Source organism: Camelus dromedarius, unplaced genomic scaffold, assembly GCF_036321535.1.
Source record: "Camelus dromedarius isolate mCamDro1 unplaced genomic scaffold, mCamDro1.pat HAP1_SCAFFOLD_176, whole genome shotgun sequence".
NCBI classification, from domain to species: Eukaryota; Metazoa; Chordata; class Mammalia; order Artiodactyla; family Camelidae; genus Camelus; species Camelus dromedarius.
Genome location: NW_026989746.1, coordinates 490,726 through 506,707, shown reverse-complemented (window position 1 = coordinate 506,707; position 15,982 = coordinate 490,726). Strand labels below are relative to the sequence as shown.

Here is a 15,982-nt window from a genome sequence, read left to right as displayed (position 1 = left end):
TGAGATATAAAAAGAATATAATATCTATTATTTCTGAAACTTTTCTATGTTAAGTTGTGTAGAGCTAAAATTAAGTTCCAAGCACCAGGAGTTAAGAGTCTGGGTGGTTCTGTGGGATCGTTATTCAGGGATGTGTCTAGACCCTGCTGGAATGGCCGAAGCTGGCAGGAAAAGACGCAGAGGCAGGATTTGTCATCCTAGGGTGTCCTCCATAATGGTTCCATGTGATAGCCCATGATTGGGTTAACAAATTTAACAGACACCAGACGCATGTCAACCTTAAGAAGAAAAAGTGTGCTTAGTAACTGCTTTCAAGCAAGCACCTGTGCATCCTCACTCCTGTCTCCTTGCCATAAAAAGCAGAGACAATGCCTTGCTTGCATATTTGAGGTTTTAGATAGCACTCTGTTCATTGCACAGCAATGACCCAGGCCCTCAGCTATAAATGCTGGGCGTGCGTGCTGTTAGATAGTCTATTATCCCCAAAACACGGACCTGGCTGGACTGGTGGTCTGCTTTGTAATGAATATCTAAAGAATTTATCTTGTTCCCCTCTCCCCATGACTCCCCTAAAGGTAAACTAAGCCTTTTTACTCATTGTGGATTCTACAATCTCTGTCTCATCCTGTCTTTCCCCAAGTTCCTGTTTACTATCACACAACTGTTAAAGACTATTTTCTTTGATTATACACAATAAATATGGGAGGATTTGAGAGGCTCTTGGAGTTGGCTCCCTACTCCCTCTCGCTTTCTTTCCTTTTTCCACAGTCTTGAGTCATTCATTCCATGTCGGTAAGACTTCTGCCAGCCAGAACCCACAGTTCCAGGTGAGAAGGATGCAGACTTTATCTCTCCTACCCGAGGGAGAGAGAGAAGAGAATTGAGATCTGCTCCCCCGTGGTCCCTTCCTGCCCCAGGGCCACTCCAGTTCACCTGCAGCCTTCTGGCCTCTGCTCTCAGGGCCTCTGTCCCAAGACTGACATCAGCCTTTTTTTCCCTTGTCAATATTTCCTGTGCCTTTCAGGAGTTGGTCTCTTCTCTGCAATTCCACCCTGGCAGATGTGATGGTGGTCAGCGTGCTGGTGGGCAGTCATTTGGGGACTCCCAGGAACCATTCTGATTCTCCTGAGTCTCTCATTCGGGGTTACAAAACTGTCGAGAACCGGAGGAAGCCCATTCACGTGAGGTCAACACAGTATTACATCACTTTCTTTTTATTTTTGAATTTTCAGTGGAGAAATTATTTGTAACAAACTGTTCCAGATTTTCGGCCGCCTGCTTTCCTCACCACTATTTCCTTGTTGGCTCTGGTGCTTGTTTAAAGAACCAGGTTTCTTCTCTGGTCATTTCTAGCAGCTGGGCTTGCCGAATCCTTGATCTGCATTTGAAGCAGAATGCTTCTTCGTGATGTCAAACTAATTTTCCTTGTCATGTCTTAATATTTTGTGTACACTCAGTAACTGTTTCAAGTGAAATGCTCTTGTCCAATTTCGGTTAACTCACATTTGCTGAACTCCTGCTTTCATGCTGAGGGCAGTTTCTTCTTCCTGTAATAAAATTTAGCAATTTGCATTTACTATGGGAAGGTACTGGCCCGAGGTGCTCTCGTTCTTAACAGTTTTAATAACAATTCACCCATTAAAATGTACAGTGGTTTTTACTCTATGCCCAGAACTGTGCATCCCATTCAATCTTAGAACATTTTCATCCCCCCAACAGGAAGCTCCTTACGCATAAGCAGACATCCCCATCTTCCCCATCCTCCCACAGCCCCAGGGAGCCACTTTTCTCTCTCTGTGGGTTTGCCTCTGCTGGAAATTTCATGTAAATCGAGTTACTTCATGTAAGTGGAAGCATCTATTGTGACTGACTTCTTTCACACTGAGTAACGTTTTCAATATTTGTCCACGTTGTGGCCTGGGTCAGTACTCAATGCTTTGCTATTGCTGAATAATATTCCTCTGTATGGCTGGGCCCCTCTGTTTACCCATTCATCACGTGATAGGCATTTGTGTTGTTTCTGCTTTTTGGCTGTGATGAGTAATGGCTCCGTGAATATTCCTGTAGGAGTTTTATGTGAACATTTGTTTTCAGTTCTCTTACGTGTGTGCCCAGGAAGCAAAATTGCCTGGTTATTCAGAAACCAAATGTTCAACTCTCTAAGGACCTGCCAGGCGTTTTTCCAAAGTGGCCAGGCTGTGTTACATCCTCACCAGCAACGGCTGCGTCCTCTGCATCTTCTGTGTCCTCATTAGTGCTTGTTACTCTTTTATTGATTATAATCTATTGTAGTGAGTGTGAAGCGGTTTCTCCTAGTGGTTTTGACTTGATTTCTCTTACAGCTAATGATATTGAACATCGTTTCGTTGTGCTTATTGGTCATTTGTATATTTTCCTTGATAAATGTTTTTCAGATCCTCTATTCATTTTTTAATTGAGTTGCCTTTTTATTGTTGAGTTGTAGGAGGTTATTTTTGTTTTTGTTTTGTTTTTTTTTTTTTTTTTGGTAGATACAAATTCCTTATCAGATAAATGATTTGAAAAAATTTCTGCTGTGTGTTGTTTTTTCACTTTCTGGATGGTGTCCTTTGAAGCAATGTTTTAAAATTTGATGAACTCCAATTTATCTCTGTTTTCTTTTTCCTTGTCCTTTTTCCTTATCCTCTGTTTTCTTTTTCCTTGTCCTTTCCTTCAGTTTACCTTGTCCTTTTGGGGTAATATTTAATATCTGAGGTATTTTATTTAAACTTTTATACATAAAATAACTTAATTATTAGGACAGTTCTAGGAGACGGGTGCTGTTGTTGTCCCCAGTCTATGGATAGGAGACTGGGTTGCAGAAAATTTCACTGACTTATCAGTGTCAAAGCTACCCAGTGCTTTGGGAGTTCAGACCCTCATGTTTGTCCCCAGCGTCTGTGCTCTTCACCACCATGCTCCACTCCTTCCTGGAATCGTTAATGAAAAAGTCTTTACTTTTTTGATTTCTTGTTAGTTTTTGTTTTTCTCATTGGGGCCTCATCTCCTCATTTTCCTTAAAGAGATCAGTGTAGGTTTATTTTAGGTCTCATGTAGGCAGAAGCATTGCTATCAGTTAACTTCTTTATTACTCACTCCCCAGTGATGGCTGTTGCTAATTGACCTAATGAAGTCTTGCTTTAGTCTTTCCTTCTCATGACACTAACAACAGAGTCATGACTTACAGAATGCTTAAAGAAGAAAGTACTTGATTGATTTTATTTTGCTACCCAATCAAACCAATCAAATAAGAACCCCAGAGTTGACACAGACGGTAAGCCCTCCAGAATAGGGTCACTGTCTTCCTTGTGTTTCATTTGTTTGGTCACAGTGTCTGGATAGTGCCTTGCTGTCCAGCAGTTTTGTTAGGATACAGTGTTCGTGAATCATTGTAAGGACAGAATTTTGACAACAGACTGTGCTGTTCATTTCACGAGGGAAAAGTTAATATAGAAATACTGCTCAGATCTATTTTAAAATTAAGCTTGGAATTTTGAGAAGAGTTCAAGAAACCATACAAAGATCTTTTTCACTAATTTTAGATCTATCTTAGACACATTATGGTTACATAGCAGAGTACCTTATCAAGTAGATTTGACAAGAGGTGTGTATTATTGATTATTTGTTTTAGTTGAAATATTCTACCTGGGATAAAATATTCAGTGCCCATAAATGAACAAATATGTTTGTATTTCTATGCAACATGGGAGCAGACTTCATATGTTTCTATATAATATATATGACTGTGTGTTTTAATCTGTCTTTCAGTGTTTTTATAGTTTTTCAGCAATGTTGTAACTTTAGAATTCTTCTAAGAAAATCACCCCAGATTCTAGTGCAGTTTGTACTGTGTATCCTGTCTTATGCATGGGATTCCACTGTCCCCACAGGGAGGAATTTCCTCTTATATTGAGTTAGTATCAGAGTTAAAGGAACTGTGATTTCTAGGCCTTTGCTCTCCATGTGTTTGCATTTGGCTGTCAATCGCGATTTTCCCTTTCTTGAGTTTTCATTGTTCAATTAGAATTTTTGAAAATAACTATTAATATGTTGCATCGATCTCCCTAGAAACTTGATGTGTTTGTGCTTTTCAGTTTTCAATTTATGAAAAATGTAAATACACACTTGTTTTTAAGTAGTCCTTTTTCACTAGATATTTGGTTACCTCTTTATAGTTAAAATATTTTTTCCCAATGTATGAATCAGTGTGCATGTTTTAAAAGATACCTTACTTTTTATTTTTCTTATTGTAACAGTTATATTCATTGTAGAGAATATAGAAAATACGGATAAACACATTAATAACTTAAAATGGCCTCTAATCTCACCTAGACATACAGTTGTAAGGTTTGAAATTGAGAATTACAAGTCCTCTCACATTGTTCTTCTTTTTCAAGTACGTTTTGGTTACTGAGACCCTCGAATTCCCATATGAATTGTAGCAGCAGCTAGTCAGTTTCTGCAGAGGAGACCGCAGGGATTGTGATCGAGACCACGTTGAATATACGGATCGTTCTGGGGAGCACTGCCATTCCAAAAGCGCTGTCTTCTGATCCAGCAATGTGCGTGGTTTGTCCAGGTATTTAGGTATTGTTTAATTTTTTTTTAACAATGCTTTGAGTTTACAGAGTTATTTTACTTTGTTTTTTTTTTTGCCTTTATACTGAGGACAATTGTGCCAGGTACCGGGATCAGAAGTGTATTTGAGCCCCGCCACTTGCTGCCACCATGGTCACTGCGCTCTTGCTTCACCCGCTCTACAATCTTGCACAGAATAGGACCTCAGTAACTCTCTCTCTCGAATGATTATATGCTTGTTGGATGATGCTTGAGAGTCCGTGTGATGATTTTTTCCCCCAGCCTTTCCCCACTTCTTTACTATGCCCTTTCTCTTCCTTTCCTCCAGCCTGGGTTTCAGTTTACCTGTGGCATTGATTTTTCTTGTCTGTAGACACTTCCTTTCACTGGTTCACGATAATTTTACATGTGGGCTGTGGAAACTTGCTAGATGTCAAGAAAGAGCCAATCCATTGCATGCTAGTATTTTTAGAGTGCATTATTGTTTTATCGATTGAAATTAAATCAGGGTGACCCCCTGAGCCCTCCTGTGAGCTGTTTTTGCCATCCTACAGGTGATAATGCTCTGGCTGCTGAATGTGCCCTTTCCCCAGACTTGGTTTTGGAGTTAAGTCACCATCAGTGGAGCCCTCTCTTTAAAAGATGAAGAAAACATTTGCTCCTTCTCCCTGGTTGGGGACTTGGATGAGATGAGGTAACAGATAAAGAATGGAGCCCCACCTCATTCTAACACCCGCTCGTTCCGTTCCTTTCTCCACGGAAAAAGAGTACAATTCAACACTATAAAGATTGATTGTGAGCAAATGAGATAGACAGGACAACCGATCATTTATTAAATATACTTTCATGCCAGAAACAAATGTATTATTCACACAAAAAGCACACAAAGCACGGTAGTACCGTGATTACCAACGTGGGTCCGAGTTCGAGTCCTGCTCTGGAGTGACCAGTCCTGTGAGATGGAGAACTGGTAGGTCGGCTTAGCCTCTCCCGGGCTTGTTTTCTGTCCTGCAGAGATGGGGCTCGCTAGGCGTCCCTCCCCCATAGAGATGCTGTAGGGTGCAAATGATGCGCATGGGCAGCCCGAGCATAGCTGCTCATTCCTCGTAAGTGAAGGAGAGCATAGCTTTTGTGGTGAAGGCTTTATAACAGCCCCGTGTGGACTTTCAGTGCTCCGAAGGAATGCCTTGTGATTTGGAGATGGGATTCTCATTTCTGTAAATACCCAAGGATTGTGTAATTGGGCCCTGCTGATTTGAATCTATTCTTTAGAAAGTACATATTGTAAATATATTTTTCAAGCATGCATGCTTTTTTCTTTTATCATTTATTGTTCTACCCTCTCTCTTGGTGGGACTTTTCATGGAATCCAGGAAACAGCCCTAAGCCACCTGCCTCTTCACACGTCTCCGTGGCAGTTTTCTTCCCTGACTAGAAGAGGGTTCTGCATAGGGAATTTTCTTTGTTCCCCTTTTCTTGGAGTCTCTCTGTCTGTCTGCCCACCTCTCACCTGTCCAACTGTCCATTTCTCTACCCACTCATTCTTCTGACTTGTTCCAAATAGCATTTCAGGCAGCTTACAGAAGAACAGATACCAAATAAACAGGTGAGATAATGGGACCAAGTTCAGACAGTGAGGCTAGGAGGCGAGCCTGTGTGAGGGTGGCAGGCATGAGAGACACGCGTCTGCCCTGTGACTTATAAGATCGACAGCAAGAGTGTGCCTGAGGCTCCCAGCAGACACAGGTTAACAGGGTTTGTGGGAGATGCTCACTGGCTGTGAAATAAATAAGTGGCTGAGGAGAAGCCCAGCCTTTCCAGCTACTAAGGCTTAGGAGAATATTTTGAGTGTCTTCAACATCAGAGTATTTCATCTTTTCTTTTGTCAGAGTTCTACATATAGATGGTTACATTCTGTACCTGGAAATTTCTACAAAATTTCTTCCCACTTGAGTCCCATGACTCGGGAATGGGGTGGTTCTGCTCATTGACTGGGGTTGGCCAGAAACCAAAAATGACAGCTTCAAAGGAGCCTGGGATTTGTCAGTTATGTTTTGTCAGTACTGTAGAGTTCAAAAAATGCTTTCACAGTATCTCTCCATCTGAGGCGGCAGCGTGCTCTCTTACCAGCATCAGGAGCTCAGGGCCATGGGATGGTGGGGGCTGACTGCTTTGCCGTCAAGACAGCTGAGCTAGTCACTGCAGGTTTGATTCTTTTACGTAAGGCCTTTCATGTTCTTTACTTGAATGTTTCAACAGGGAGTTAATTAACTGAGTTAATTAACATTTAATAAATATGATTCTTTGTTGAAAAGACAGTTATAGACAGAATATAAGCTCTGAAGCCTTTAAAAACGGTTTCATTACTGAAATTTCAGTAGGGGAGATACACAGTTTATCTTATTTATGCCTGTCTTTTAAAGTAACAAAGAAACAAGACAGAAAAGGCAGAGGATTGTTTCTGTTCTTCCTTTCTGCTTGCAGGTGCCCTCACCTCCAGTAGCATCCATCCAGACACCGGAACTGACACTGGCCGTGCTCCGAACTGCCTCAGCCCTGAAGACACAACTGACAAATAGAAGGGGACCACGCCCTGTTACAGCAGGTGCTCTCACTTTGTGGATCCTTATGTAACTGAGCGGTGTTAATCAGGATTGCCCGTTCTACATTTTGTGGCGCTGCTGCGGTGTCTCCTAGTTACTTGTTTCTGTAAGTATTCATGTATTATTCCCCACTGAGTGGTACTACACGTCTAAAAATGCTTTTTTCAGATGAAAAATAATGTGCATTTAATATAATATGTCTGAAAAAAGGGGCAAAAGATTCTATCCTGGTCCCTCTACTCAGAGATAATAATTAACAATTTAACATTTATTTTCTGTTCTTTTCGTTAGTGTGTATCATCTCTGTCATAAAAACCAGTGAGCACTCTGTCCCTGTTTACTGTTCGGAGACCTCCATTTTCCATTCGGCTTATTACATGTTTTTCTACAATATTCTATCTCCCCTGGCATGATTTTTAAAGACCAGTGTAGCATTCTGTCTTATGGAGGCATGGTCCATTTTACTTCGGACTTAAATAAACTTTTAAATTCCAAGTGTACTTAACTGAAATACTGAAAAGAGAACTGTGGTGGTACAGGAAGGCCCCTAACTCCCTTCTCATTATTTCCTGAGAGTAAAAGCTGTTGAAAATTTGGTATATATATTTCATGACCTTTATGCCTATGAGATACATATATATACACATATGAGAAATCAATATATAGGTGTGTGTATATATGCTTTATTTAAAAATGAGACCATACTATATGTTTTTCTGCAGCTCGCTTTATTCACTCAGGGGTATATCATGGACGTCCTCCCACTCCAGACTCACCCGGCCCTTTCAGATAGATTGGAGGGGTCTCCTGATGTGCGGGTGTCGTCTCTTGTCCACGGAAACATTTGGTGCGAGACTGCTGTGGACAAGGCCCTGGACCACGGCGAAACGCCGGCTCCCTCAGCGCCCGCAGCTCGCCTTGATTTACCGCATCATTGTCTTGATGGTGGACAGTTAAGTTTTCTCCATTTTCCACTGTCAGAAAGAATGTTTGAGTTGCATCCTTCTTGTACAGAACTTCCTGTGATCTTGTATGTGTATTCCTTTAGTTAAGGCTTCTGGAAATTTAGTCCCTGGATGTGACATTTACATTCATCACAGACTCCTTTCAAGTGACTAGAAATTCCTTCTCCATTGGGGAATGAAAAAATGCACAATTACTTATGTAACCAATTCTCTATCGCTGGATATGATTTCACTTCAGTTTTTCTTCCCACCTTTGTAAACAGTGCTGTGTAAATGCCCTGATGGGTACATCTTTTTGGACTGATTTTTTTTTCCTAAAGGAAACGATTCCTAGAAGTGGAGTTGAGTCAGTGTGTATGTACGTTTTTCAGAGCTTACAAATCCATTGATATGTCATCCTCTGAAAAAGTCGCTCATGATTTGTTCTCCCACAGATGGACACTAGCTAGATTATCTTAAAAATATTTGCCAATATGATAAGCAAAAGTGCTTTTTCATTGTTTTTTTTTGCATTTGATGACCAGTGAAGTTTTGAGCATTTTTCACTCATTAGTCATTTGACTTTTTTAAAATGAATGATTCCTTTTGTCCTTTGCCCACATTTAAGTGAGGGAGCTTCTTGTTGCTTTGTGACAGCTTTTTGTATGTTATGAAAATTAACTTCGTGAATTCATCAACATGTATCACAGAGCTTTTTCTTGTCATTTCTTTCCTTTCATTTTGTTCAGGAAGTTTTCTGATTTTTGTTGTGGCTCAAACTATTCTTAGGATAGTAAATGTCTTCCTTATGGGTTTTATCTTTGACATTATTCTTAGAAATACTCTCTTATAATGGAATAAATCTCTTCTGTAGGTATTTTTTAATCTCTAAGATGGAGATTATAATAGTACATGTTATAGTGAGGAGAAGTTGAGTTAATAAGAGCAAAGAGTTGTATTTGCTGTTACTAGTACTTTTTAATATTTACATCGCTATCTGCAATTTATCTTGTGGTCATTATGACAGGAGTAGAATTTATTCTTTCCAGGTGATTCTCTGTCCCAGGACAATTATCGAATTCATAATTTTCTCTTTGATTTGAAATCCCACCTGTACAAAATACTTACATACACTAGAGTCTTTTTTGAGCTCATGGTTCCCTTCTGTCAATCTCCTTTCCTTACTCCAGCACCATATCTTACATGTTGTAAAAATTTATTTAATAACTGGCAGTCTGATTTTTTTTGATTCTTTTCTTCCATCCCAAATTTTCTTGTCAAGTATTATGACTTTATTATTCCTGAAGAATTCCAAAATATTTTGTTCAAGTTAAAAAAAATCAGATTGGAATTTTCATGGGATTTTTTAGTAAGTTTTGAATTATTCTTAGGAGAACTTACATCTTTACAAAACTGCTTTTCTCCATGCAATATGTTTATGTCTCTACATTCATACCTCTTACTTTAACCCTCAGTACAGTCCTGAAGTTTCTCCATTTAGAATATGGGCATTATTTTTGAATTTATTCCAGATTATTGTTTATGTTTTTGTTAATTTTGTAAGTGAGAATTTTTTGCTATTATATTTTTAAATGTTTAAAACTGACATTTAGAAAGGAAGATTCGGTTTGTCAATACTCACTTTGTAACTTGTCATTTAAAATTGTAAGTATTAAGTACTTGTTCCAGAATCCTTTCTTTTCTGTTTTTTAAAATTTGTTTCCAAGATTCTCAAAATGTTCATAGCTAAGTAGTATAGGTGGGGACACAGATGGAGAGAGGAAGTGTGGCTCACGAACAAACTGTGAGCAATTTCATGGCTGCCTTTAGGCTGGAGAAGCCACAGAAGAGCCCAGGTTAGACCAAGGGTGGCTTTGTATGCACTTGAAAGCCAGCTTTCCTGCCTGTATGATGAAGCCTGGTGGGCGTGGCAGGTAGATGATCAAGGTCTGATCAAGGTCATTGGCTGCACAGAGCACTGTGTCTGTGAGAACTGGAGACCATTACCATGGGAAATGCTTGGCGCCAGGAACACTGCAGGGGAGCTGGGGAGCCTGTGTGTTAAGGATTTTCCAGCCCTGGGAGTGGGAAGATGAGACTCTGCATTCAGATCTGAGTTTGAATTCATCCTCTCTTGTTTACTGGTCCTCTGACTTTTGTCAAGTTATCTACCCGCTTTGAACTCCTGTTTTCTTGTCTCTCAAAACAGGAGAATTACAGCCTGCTGCTAGAGTGTTTGATCAGGGTAAATGATTTGTGTCTATAAGATGCCACGTACAGTCACAATCTCAGTGAGAAATGGGCTGTCGCCTCTTCTTCTGCAACTCAGTGCTCGATAAGACATCGGGGGAAAGCCAGTCCCTAATTTGTATGTGATGCAATGAGGAACAAAATTAACGTCTTGCCTTTCCCTAGCAGGATTCTTATTTCTTTGCTTCATTTACCTCTTTCCTCCTTTACTCTCCCCTTTCACCTCCTCCACCAAAAGAGACTGAGTCTGTCTCAGAACACTACATTCAAATTACTTTAAATGTTGGCTCATCCCCATGAAATTACAGTGAAATTAAAAATAATCTGTACACGTCCCAGACATGATTATATTTGATTTACACACACACACACACACACACACACACACACACACACAATCAGGCTACCTCCCATTTGCTGAGGGAGAAGGACCACTTTTTCTGAGTTTTCATTCACTGAGCGTGAGAGCAAAGTCTCTTAAGCAGAAATTCGCCTGGCTTCTTGCATGGTTTTTTAAATTGGATTTCTGCTTTGTGTCCACAGAAATAGACCCCTATTAGAAGAGGGGAAGTGGAGACATAGATATTCTGCTGAGATATTGGTGTCATCATATTTGAGTTGGAAAGGACTTACGACAGCATAGAGTCGTACCTTTTTATGGGTGAGAATCCATGATAGTGTAACTTGGACAAGAACCCGGGTCTTCTGTCTTCATGTCCACGCGGATGAAGAGGCAACTGGGTGGGGGATGGCAGGGATCCTTACTTGAGTTCCGGGGTCTTGCTAGTTTCCATTGTTCAGCTGCCTTTAGTTTATGTCCATGTGGCCTCTCATGGGAAGGTCACTCTATCCTGATAGATTGAGTTTCTAATCAGCAAAAAGGTCTGGACCCACTCATGTTTCCCAGAGATTTTCTGCTGACCTGCTGACAGTTTATATACATGAGATCTTAGAAACTGCTGGATATAAAATCCTTATTGTTATCATTTGCCCTCGAGTTCCACAGGAATGGGGTGCTGTCTCAGGCTGTCTAAGGCCAGCTCTGAACAAAGATAGGGTGATAGGCTGTGCAGCTGGACACTCCCCAGTCGAATGGGATTTCCACCTTAGTTTTTAGAATCAGGCAGATGAGTTCAAATCTTACCTTTACCAGTTATTAGCTTTGTGACCTTGAGGAAGAAACTTTACTTTTTTGGGGACAAATTTTCTTTATCCGTAAATAAGTTCAGTATTTATTTTAGGGTTTTTGTTTTAGAATTGAATGAGCTAATTCCCTCATTTATTCCTAAAATACTGATCACATGGTTCTATGCTGGTGACCTAGTGGTTGATTACTAAGGGACTCAGTAGTGAGAATGTGGGTGAGGCTCCCTGGATAATAGAGCTTATATTCCATGATATGCTTGTAAAAGACTGGATTGCAGTGGATTTTTAGTAAATGTCCATTCTTTTCCTAATCCCCATTGATTGTGTATATATCTTTATACTAATATATGAACAATTTTTTATTGCAATATAAGTCTTTTTGTAGTATTTAAAGTATGTAGCTATAACAAAAATACGTGAAATAAAATGATTTGACTTTTATTTTCTTTTCAATAAACAAAACAAAATAAAATAGAAAAGAAAAGAAAAAGTTTTGAAGGAGTAGAAATAATTTTATTTCCGTGTAATCGACTCCCTATGTTAGGTTTTTCGGTTGTGTTCTTAAACAGCATATAAAATTGACAGGTTTTGACTTCAGTGTTGATAGCTGGGTGAGTATAGTTTCTTTTTGTGGTTGTCTTTGATGAATTATTTGCACTAGATCATAAATAATGTGCATGTTACATATTGGAAACGAGGAAAGAGTGGAGACATACTACCTCCAATGCAGTCATTTTGTTACCGAGTCCAAACTCATTCTGCTCACCAAATGACAGGCCAATAAACTGGGAGATGAGGTGTTGGAGCAAGGAATAGTGACTTTATTTGCAAAGCTGGCAGACCCAGAAGATGGCAGACTGATGTCCTGAAGAACCATCTTCCCCAAGTCAGAATTGAGTCTCCTTTTATACTAAAAAGGGGTGGGGCTGCAGTTGGTTGTTGGAAACTTCTTGTTGTATGAATTGCTTGTCCTTTGAATCCGCTGTTCTTGCAGCTGTCCATGTGGATCAAATCATGTTGCCATTGTAATACCTCCAAAAGTAAAACAAAGTTATTCTCTATTTTGCAACTTGCCATCTCTACATAAGTGCAGATTAGTTAGCATCCTTCAAGATCACGGCCAGGAGAAGAGGCTGTCCTGGATATTTCAGTCTAAAGGCAACTTTCTTTTACAAATGGTGCAGAGATAGCAAGTCTGAGCCTAGAAAACAGGGCACAGGTTTAAAGCCAAAGGAACAGACCTAACATGGGGTCAAAATTGTTCTTTTCTATTACAATTCCCTTTTCCGCTTCATAGATAATTTTAGTAAGAAACATGAGCAATTTTGTATTTTTGCTTCTTAATAACCGATAAGTGGGCCAACTATATTTTTGTGAGCAGGGATGCTGTGCGGGCATAGGGGTCACAGCAAACTCTTGTTGGGGGTGGCCGACCCTGGAACATGTCTGATGCCCCGTGAGTGTTGGTGAGGGTCCCCTAGCCAGCGGCTCTCTTCAGGAGGCAGCATATGGGCATTGATATCTGGAGACCTCATTTTCGGCTGCAGGAAATTTTTTAGATACTGCGATTGAAAAATCACTCCAGCTGGGGATAATTAGGGAAAAAAGGAAAAGTAAAAGGGTTTGGAGTAGAGTAGAAGAGAAGGACATCAGATCACGGAGCCTGAGTGCTTGGCAGCGGGGCTTCGGGGGAGAGGGGAGCAGACGTGGGGAGGGGCCTGGCACCGGAACCAGCTCCTGCACCTGTCAACATGCCCAAGCCACATAGCTTTTAATTGGGCCACCTCTCTGGGCTGGATGTCACCCTGTGCAGAACCTTGAGAATCGAAGGTAAGGGGTGGGCAGCACTCACCTAGGGGTCACTGTAGATTTCGGTCAAGTCCACAGTGCCTTTTCTGTTCATGTGTCTTCACTTGTCCTTTATCTCAGGATCTGAGGAGGAGGAGAAAGGAACTCAGATAGAGATCCAGGAAGATATCCGACTGTGTTAAGAGAGGACAGACACAGTGACACGGGGAGCGAGGACACTTGCAGCAAAGTAAAATGACTTCACAACTATTGCTTCAGAGCTGCAGGTGTGAGAGAGCCTAAGCCTGTCTCAGAGTGCAGGGGACAAGCGGAAAGGAATGGCAAAATTTCCACTGAAAATTGAAATTTTGTTAAATAGCCTGCTACTGTTGCTTGTATCACTTGAATGAATGCAGGCATATTTCTGTGGGCATTTATAGGTTCACTCAACCCCACCAGCCCCTCTTGCCCCCATCGGGGATGGGATTTCTCAAGCACAGTGCACCTCCTGCTTCGGTGGGCCACGCTTCGGGTCCTCGCCTGGGGCCGGGCTGCTGCAAGGCACAGAGTCCCTGAGGCACGGCCTGTGATACACGACAGGAACATCTCTGCTATCGACTGAGGGCCTCCTTTTCCCCCTGCAGTGTAAGAATTCCGGTGACTGAGTTAGAAGCATGCTTCCAAGCTGTCCGTGTCCTCGGCATCCAGAAGCGGAGCCTGGAAGCTTCCGAATTTCTCCAGAATGCAGTCTACATTCACCTTCGGCAGGTGAGTGTATGTCCTTACACAAGTGGAGGAATTACTGCAGTTTTCCTGGAACTTACTCACCACTAGTCCATCTGATTTTTCTGTGCTAAGATTCAGTATGGCCTGCTAAAAAATCTGGAGTCAGATTTTGAAACCCTGATGAAGAGGATTATTTATTTTATTTCACTATATGATAATCTTTTACTTTCAAAATTCAGAATTTTTGGTTCTTTCAGGCATTTTTGGGGGGGTTCGCAAAACAAATTTGCTCTTACCGTCTTTGCGACCTGTTGCTTTGTGCCTCTCACCTGACTTCTGTCACTTGTGAGGCAGTTCCATTTGTGACCCTGTCCGTGTTGTTCATGTTATACAACATAAAGTCTGTAAAAGTACAGTCCCTTTTACTCCGAAGACATTCCACAAATAACTCCTTAAATCTGGGTGTTGTTTTAAGAAGACAGAATCATTAGAACATGTAATTGCAGGTTGCTAGTGCAAAATCAACAAATCAATAGTCTAGCTCAACATCTAAAATCTTTCTAATCTACCTTGGATTTGTATGGATAAGTGAAGCAATTTGCTAAGAATTGAACACCAGGGTTAGAATACAGGATGGTGTAGCTCAGCAGGTCCTCCTGAGCCAGCGCTGTGCCAGAGGGCGGGGCCGAGGGAGAGGGCGGGGCTTAGGGAAAGAGGAGGGCCAAGGAGGAGGAGGGTCCTGCCCTCCCTGAGCTGACAGTTTCATGGCAAACACCTTCACCATGTGAAGAACTTGGAGTTTCTTCTAAGAACACTAGGTTTGAAAAGAGTCATAAAAGAACGGGAGTGACAAAATCCAATTTGTGTCAAGTAGGGGAGAGCAGCTGGAAGGCCACTTGGGAGACTCGTGAGTCCAGGTGGTCAGTGTTGGTGGCTTCTACCTGAGCGGTGGGACAGTCAGTGGGACAGTCACCGGGAAAAAACGAACAGATTTTAGGCATGTTTAGATGGTAAAAAGAAAAGGATGAACGATGTCTGTGAAGGTAGGATGGAGTAAGGCCCAGGTTTCTGGGTGGATTAATGAGGTAAATGATGGTCCTGCTGTGCTCTGAGCAGGGAAACCTGCAGAGGGAGCTTTGGGGGAACCCTGATGAGTTCAGCTGTGGATAAAGTGAAAGGCTGTTAAATGTGTGGTCTGGGAGCTCAGGTGAGAGCCAGTAGCGAGTAGGGGGAGGGGAGAGAGACGTTCAAATCATTTTGTCTTGTGAGCATACAAATAATTATGAGTAATGATACACTTACGCCTCTATATTCTGGATTTAACACCCATTAACATTTTGTTATATTGACTGCAGAGGTTCCTAATATTTTTTAATAGAAATAAAATAAATAGAAACAAAATAGTGGAGTTAATAAACATCTTAGAGTTGATGTGTGTCCTTCTATGTATTTTGATACCTCATCTGTTTATAAACATAATCTAAAAAAAGTTAACTAGTTTAGCATAAGTGTTAAACAGAGGGACGTGACACACAGTTTTGGGGCTTGAAGCTGATCTTCTCGGGCAAATTATGTAGCCTCTCTGTACCTTTGTTCCATTTTCTGTGACTGCCCCCGGGCCCCTCATCAGAGATGATTTCCTAGACTAGATGATGGGAGGGAGGCTGCTGAAGGGAGTAAGAAGTGGCAACTGCTAGGGACACTTAAGAGAGAGACAAAAAGAGATTGAAGTCAATAAACTCAGTACAAACAAATACTCTCAAAAGAGAAAGAATCCTGCAGTGTTTTGAGCCACTTAGCATAAGGGAAACAAAATCACGTGGACCCAAAACTCTTGAGCATGTGAGTATTGTGGGTGGGAATGTCTCATCAGAAAAGGGTTGAGAAAAGGTCTTTTGGTTTCCCTTGACGTTTCCATTAAGGATGGGG

General features: G+C 41.1%; 1 protein-coding gene across 1 annotated transcript in view; it reads left to right on the top strand.

The window, feature by feature from the left end:
* Positions 1 to 13,431, top strand: part of LOC135320510 (uncharacterized) — a 61,081-nt gene extending 47,650 nt beyond the window's left edge. The window contains exons 15-17 of the mRNA XM_064483623.1: positions 4,416 to 4,597; positions 7,081 to 7,305; positions 7,922 to 13,431. The gene's annotated coding sequence lies outside the window, so the exon portion shown is untranslated. The remainder of the gene's footprint in view (positions 1 to 4,415; positions 4,598 to 7,080; positions 7,306 to 7,921) is intronic.
* The last annotated feature ends 2,551 nt before the right edge of the window (positions 13,432 to 15,982 follow it).